The sequence below is a fragment of the Octodon degus genome, unplaced genomic scaffold (assembly GCF_000260255.1).
Source record: "Octodon degus isolate 3935 unplaced genomic scaffold, OctDeg1.0 scaffold00372, whole genome shotgun sequence".
Lineage (NCBI taxonomy): Eukaryota > Metazoa > Chordata > Mammalia > Rodentia > Octodontidae > Octodon > Octodon degus.
The window spans coordinates 881,929-889,452 of NW_004524948.1; the positions used below are offsets into that span (position 1 = coordinate 881,929).

General features: G+C 39.8%; 1 pseudogene; it reads right to left on the minus strand.

Moving 5' to 3' along the window:
* Nucleotides 1–3,210: 3,210 nt before the first annotated feature.
* Nucleotides 3,211–6,919, minus strand: LOC101586642 (annotated as a pseudogene).
* Between the last annotated feature and the right edge of the window lie 605 nt (nucleotides 6,920–7,524).

Genomic DNA, 7,524 nt, shown 5'->3' on the forward strand with positions numbered 1-7,524 from the left:
TTGCTGTAGTTATAACCTTCACACGTGGTGAAGTTCAGGTGGAGCTCTACAAAGTTTGGACTTATCCAGCTGGGTCTGCCTCAGATCTGGCTGCTGTGCTCAGCTCCTTCCCGCTGCGGACCTGGTCTAGGATTGGGTCTGGGGGTTCCCGGAACTCGTCAGAAATTCCTACTCGGCGGGAGGGGTGTGGATGTATGGCGGAGTCATGCAGGGCGGCCTGAGGGGGTGGGAGAGGGTCCGGCCCACGCTGCTCCTGGGCTGGGACTGGTCCTGCTGGCGCAGGGTAGCAGGAAGCTCTCCACACACTCACCGGACCTGGGCTAGGACTGGGTTTCTATAAATTTTTTTACTGCAGTGTTTTTTCCACATTGGGTTTCCTCCCTATGTTTCTGTAGTTGCTTCTTTACTTCAGATGGTATGAGTTCTGAGAATTCTTTTTTTATTTCAGAAAAGAATTCCGCTCTGAGTTTCTGTATAACTTTCTGCTGTTGCTTATTTACTGTAGACGCTAGTACTTCGTGCCTTTGAGCTGCGCTAGTAGAAAATAATTCCACTCTGATTCTCTCTATGACTTTCTGCTGTTGCTTATATACTGTTGACACTGTTAATTCATACATTTGAGCTGAGCTAGTGTCCTCTGCACTTGTTCTGATTGGGCATTGTGTTTCCTGCATATGTTTCTGCATTTGATTGTTTACTGCAGATGTTATTAATTCAGGGATTTCTTTTTTTGTTTCCAATCTGAGCTCCTCTACACTTTTCTACAGCTGTTTCTTTATTTCAGAAGCTGTTAATTCATTGCTTTCAGCTGTGTGATTCCCAATTTGTTCTGTGTTAGTGCGCTCTGCACTTTTTATGGGTGCGCTTTGGTTCTTACATTGCATTTTCCTCCTTCTCATTGTCATTTTGTGTAGCACTGTTTCCTGACCTTTGTTGTAGATCTTTGTTGCAGTTATAGTCTTAGTACCTACTGAAGTTCAGGCTTAGATCTACAAAGTTTGGATTTATCCAGCTGTGCCTGGCTTGGGTCTGGCTGCTGTGCTCAGTTCCTTCCTGTTTCTGCCCTTGGGGTGAACCTGTTGTCCTCCTCTGGCAAGATGTTTTGCTCCTGGACTAGGTGGGTGGTTCTTTCCCCTAGACTCTCTGCAGGGATTGCAGCTGAAGGGTTTCCCCCCAGGCCTGCATGCTAGGGAAGAGCTGAGTCTGGATGGGACAAGGTGGAGTAGAGGGGAGAGGCAGCTTTCCCACACACTCACCGGCCCTGGACTAGGACTGGATCTGGGGTTTCCTAGAACAGAACAGAAATTCCTATCCTGTGGGTGGGGTGTGGGGGCGTACTACGGAGTGATGGGGGGTGTCCCAAGAGGGTGAATGAGGGTGTCACCCACGCTGCGCCTGGGCTGGGTCTAGTAGGTCATGCCAGCAGTGGGTAGCGGGAAGTTCTCACACACACTCACAAAGCCTGGGCTAGGTCTGGATCTGGGGGTTCCCAGAATGTGGCAAAAATTCCTACTGTGCAGGCTGGGTAGGGGAGGTGCTGCGGAGTGGTGGTGGGTGTCCCATGTGGGTAGAAGAGGATCTCACCCACTCTGTGCTTGGGCTGGAACCAGTAGGTCCCGGTGGTACAGGGTAGCCAGAAGCTCTCTCACACACTCACCGGGCCTGGGCTAGGACTGTGTCTGGGGGTTCCCGGAATGGGGCAGAAATTCCTACTCAGTGTGAGGGGTGGGGGAGGTGCTGTGGAGTGTTATGGGCTTCCCAAGGGGGTGGAAGATGGTCTCACCCATGCTGCGCCTGTGCTGGGATGAGTAGGTCTCACTGGCCCAGGGTAGCCGGAAGCTCTCCCACACACTCACTGGGCCTGGGCTAAGACTCTGTTTTTTTTAATAGATGGCTTTCATCAGGGTGAGGTACAGGCCATTTATCCCCATTTTCTGTAGAGCTTTGATCATGAATGAGTGTTGTCCTTTGTCAAAAGTCATTTCTGCATCTATGGAAATTATCATGTAAGTTTTGATTTTGGCTCTATTTATGTAGTGTATTACATTTATAGAGTTGCTGATATTGAAACATCTTTTCATCCCTAGGATGAATCCTACCTGGTCAATGTGTGTAATATTCTTGATAATTTGCTGTATTTTGTTTGCTAGGATTTCATTGAGGATTTTTGCTCCTATGTTCATGAGGGAGATTGGCCTATAGTTCTCTTCTTTGGTTAAATCTTTCTCTGGTATTGGTATCAGTATAGTACTCCCCTCCAGGAAAGATTTTGGAAGTATTATTTCCTTTTCAATTTCGTTGAAGAGTTTGAGAAGTATTGGGATTATATCTAATGTAAATTTTTTGTAGAATTCATCCATGAGCCTGTCAGTTCCTGGGCTTTTCTTTGTCAGTAAGGTTTCTTTTTTAATTACATTTTCAATTTCATTGGGTGATACTGTTTTTTTTTTCAGTGGTTGTATATTTTCCTGATTCTGTTTTGACAATTTGTACCTATCTAGTAATGGTACTATCTGTCCTTTTCTTTTGTGTATTTGATTCCATGAAAGAAACATTTTCAAATTAGCTAATCATAAGCTTCTGAATTTTCACATATTTTGTAAATAGTTTCAATCTTTTTATTGATTTTTTCAAGTTTCATAAACATTTTACTTTAAGAAATGTTTTTGCAAAATACTCGTCCAATCCAAGACACTTTCCCATAGGATACATGTAGCTTTCTGCCTTAAACATTGCAGTATTACATCCAAAGGGGAGAGGTCTTTTTAAATAGCCACCTGGATGCAAACCCTATAAAGGAAGATTTTTAAAAATTGTCCTATAATGTGAAAGCAAGTAATATAATTGTTGAATTTATTGAACTTTTAAAAGTTTCTTTAAAATGGCCCATATGATATGCACTACATTACAGCTAGTGCAAAACTACTTGTATTTAGTTTGAACACAAAAACAATGCATATGAACAGTATTCTTTGAAAAATAATTTGAAATACTATCACTGCATCATAAGACCAACTTAGTATTGAGAGAATTAACAAACAAGCAGAATACTAAAGTATTCAAACATTTACTTTGAATTTTAGTATGACTTACTGAAAAGGGTTTGCTGCCAAACTAACTTGGGATGTCTTAGTTCAAATTACATGTAACATTTTGTTGTGTATATTCTGAGAATGTACAAATAGGTCTTAAGATGTAAACTTTCAGTTCCTAGCTTTTGTGTTGCAATCTGGCAGCTTTGAACTTTGAAACCCTTTTTGCAGTTTCCTCTGATCCTTCTGACAAAATTTCTTTTCTTTCTGGAATGGTGGGTAGTACAGGGTGAGCAATGGCTGGCTATGGTGTTAAGGAGGCTGATAAAAATTCTTTTTTTTTTTTTTTTTTACAGTTCCAGAAAGAGCCTCAGGTGCTCCCAAAGAGGGTAAAGTTTTCCTTTGATCATTTTCTTGTGGTTCTTCTCTCATAATGCTCTCACTGTAAATGGCTTCTTCACAGCTAATACTCCTCAACACTCATCGCCTTTCATCAAATTCAGCAGCACTGCTCTTGCTGGTATCATTACAAGCACTGTTATCTCTGCTTCAAGACTTGAGAATTGATTTATGAAGGGCATACACTTCATTCACAATATCAACATACAATCTTTTTATTTTATTGAGAAACAAATATCAGTGAGACAGTTTCAAAACTGATTAATAGGACAGTTTTAATAATCAATACACTGTATAATTGTTATCTTCTTAGTGGTTATCCACAGTACAAGATGCACACAGTATCTCCTGTCCAAGTACTATTGGTACAAGTCTTTCTTCTCATTGAATTAAGCAAAAGTAGTTGTGTATCTATCCTAACTATTCTGCATATACAGATACAAAATTGTCCTTCCTTTATATCACCTTTTTTTGTTTAGTCCTGTCAGAAATGGGTATTCCATTGGCATCTAAATACTACAGGTGCATGAATTCAGCAAAACAATCCAACACAGTCCATCAGTCCACAATAGTAGTGGGTTATCCACAGAAGTTGTTGACTTAAGCCTTTCACAGCTCAGCATATTAATACTGCTTTACTTTATATACCTAATTTTTATACTTTTTTGCTGGATGGTTAAGACCAAAATAAAGCAAGACCTGTATAACAAGAAATATAACTTTTGTATCTAATAAGGTCAGTCAAGTCCCCTCAGGATTTATCCTGTAACCCTATACCGCAGTTTGCAGATTCTTTGTCAGTGTCAGCCATGTGGATGAGTCCAGGCCATTGCTTGGCCAATTTGTTCTTTGTGAAAACCAGAGAGAATGTTTTCTCCCCAGATGACTCTCCTATGGCACACTACATAATCAATCACATTGCTCTGTGGCCTCATAATCTTCTTGATCACATAATTTGGGACACAACTGAGTTACAGGATGTCACAGTATAGGTTCTCCTATGTCCTGAGTATTCACTGACCTTGAAAGGCTATGGTCAAAATGTTGCTTGTCCTTGAAGCCTTTCTAATTCTCTAATTTTTGGTCTGCAAAATTAGGTTGTTAACCCTCCAGAAGAGAAGCTTATTATTACCCTACTTCTTATGCAGTTGGGTTTAACTTCACTATCTGTCTGAATATCAAACATTTTAGGCATAACATGGAACAGGTATTTTCCATCAAGTATTGCTATGTTAAACATTAATTCCCTACAGAATATGGAAATAAAAGTTCAAAAAATTAAAAATATTTAAAGAATATGAATAAACAATTACATATTTTTGCACAGAAATTTAGAAATCTAACCATACACAGCATTGTACCAGGACAGTCCTGTAACATTGTTTTTTCTTTTTCTTGTGTCTTTCTTTCATTTATTACCCATTTAAAGAAAAAAAAAACTTTTACTTGTGAGACAGTATGGTAATAATTGGTATGTCATGACATGAAGTATGTATTTAGAGGACCAGAATGACAGGCATTCTGAGCATGACCCTTCTATTAAACATTGCTATCTTCAGTGCAGTTGCTTGGTTCCCAGGTATCAGCATGCACAGTTAGTCAAGGTGAGAATCCTACCAATTAACTGCTAGTTTCAAAAACGCACTGATGCTACTCAGGATCATTGTCCTGCCCATCTTGTGTGCATCAACATGCATTCTGTAAATATCAGCAGGAGTTCTGGTTGTAGGCAACTCGTGCGCAGAATGACCACTGCCAGAGCAATTCTTTCATTTACACTTGGCTTCTTTCTTTTTACTGAATTTTGTTTTATTTTATTTTTTTCCATTATTTTATGGAGAAACAAATAGCAATGAGACAGTTTCAAATCAAATTGGTAGGACAGTTTAAATAATTAACACATTGCATGCTGTCTTCCTAGTGGTTATTCGCTGTACAAGATGCAGACATGATATCCTTTTACAAACACTATTACAACAAATTCCTCTATTCATTAAGAGAATATATATCTATATATCTATCCTAACCATTTTTTTTCATAATTTTACTGATAAACAGATAGCAATGAGACAGTTTCAAATCAAATCGCTAAGACAGTTTCAATAATTAACACACTGCATACATTCTTCTTAGTGGTTAATTGCTGTACAAGGTGCGGACTTGAGATCCTATTTACAAACACCATTAGAACAAATCATTCTATTCATTAAGAGAATGTAACTATATATCTATCCTAACCACTTTGAATGCACAGAAAGAAAATGGACATTCACCTGTATACCCTTTTTTTTTGGTTAAGTTCCGTTATTTGAATATTATAGGTGTGTAAACTCAGCAAAATATTCTAAAAGAGTCCAGTAGCCCATAATAGCATTGGGTCTTCTTTTTAACTGGCAATGTCAGAAATTGTTGACCTGAGTCCACTACAGCTCAACATTCTCTGAATTTTAAATTTGTATTTTTTTTGCAGTATTTATTCAAACCTTCTTAGATTCAACAGTATGAGAAAAGTATATTGTTGGTACAGAATTATCTTCAATCCCCAAAGCTTCATGGTCATTGTCATAATCATTACCATCACCATCGTATTCTTCTTCCTATTCTTCTTCTTCATTACTGTGATAAGAATCTGAGCCATTCACTGAGCAGTTCAGTTTATCATTCACCTGACCACTGAGTAGTTTTGAACTTGCAACACCTTTAGGACAACTGCTAGGAGTAAGGATGTCTATTATGTGCTGCAGCACAGTCACATTTGTGTTCTCATCTTCCTCCTCTTCAGAAGAGGTTGTCTTTCTTCATTTGTAATCACAGTGTCAGGTTTACTGTAAAGTTCACCCAGTAATTCCTCTTGTCTTTCTAGTTCCTCAAGTTGAGCCCACAGTTCTGTATCAGCAAGAAAATCCTTGGATTTTACATTATTAGCAAAATCTGCTTCAAAAATATCTGAAGTTTTTGGTTTAGGATGAGGCTTATGAGCAACTTGTTTTTTTTTTTTAAATTCAAAGTCACTTTTAATTTCTTCCTTTATGTCAACAATATCAACTGCAGCATCACTCATTTTCTGTAAATCTTCTGTGAATTAAACTCTGGATTCAAAATTTTTCATCACTTTTTAAAAGTCATCTATTATTTTTCTTATATGTACTTTCCGGTGCTCAATTAAACCTACATCCTGCTTTGTGGGGCACTTTGCAAACCGGTTGTCCTCAAGTAAAACAGTTATTTCATTGGTATGGACAAGTTTTCCTGGTATGAAGGCAAAGGGGCCAAATGGTACCATGATATTGTAAGAGAGCTTATTGGCTGAGGTACTAAGCCTTTCTTGAGGAGCATTATAGTCATTGTCCAGCTTCAATGCTTCATTTTCTCTTGGCAGTTAGTGACCACTTTTGCCTACTCTTGAGGAGTCATGCCACTTCCACAGCATGCAGCAGCACTGCAGTGGAGACTGAGGCATTGTGTTCGGGATCGGATGGGGGCTCCATGCGGGGGCGCCATGGGCCTCAGCTAGGCTAAGGAGTCCTAAACAAGTGTTTGTGGAAGCGATGTGGCCTGCAGCTGCCCTGCACACACCTGCTACCCCTCATGCAGCGTGTGTCCACCTTTGCAGCCGCCGCAGCAGTCTTTGCTCCTCCCCAGGCTGCCTGCGGCTGCATCTCATACTTGCATGCCACCCGCCACCGCCGCTGCCGTGCCGCCACAGCAGGCTCCGAACAGCAGGCCAGCATTGAGAGCTGGAGGAGCCACTCTGGTAGCCTGGCCCAGCTAGGTGTCCCAAGGCAGCCATGTCTCTTGGCGCTTCCCAGCAAGCCCTGCCTCTCCCTCAGCGAGCCCCACCTCTCCTTCATTCATTATTGCTTGAATTTGAGTTTTTTCTTTGCTATTTTTGATAAGTTTAGCTACAGGTTTATCAATTTTTTTTTATTTATTTTATTTTATTTTATTTTATTTTTATTTTTTTTTCAAAGTTTTATTGACAAACAGATAGCAATGAGACAGTTTCAAATCATATCAGAAGGACAGTTTCAACAAATAATACACTGCATATATTCTTCTTAGTGGTTAATTGCTGTACAAGAAGTGGACTTGT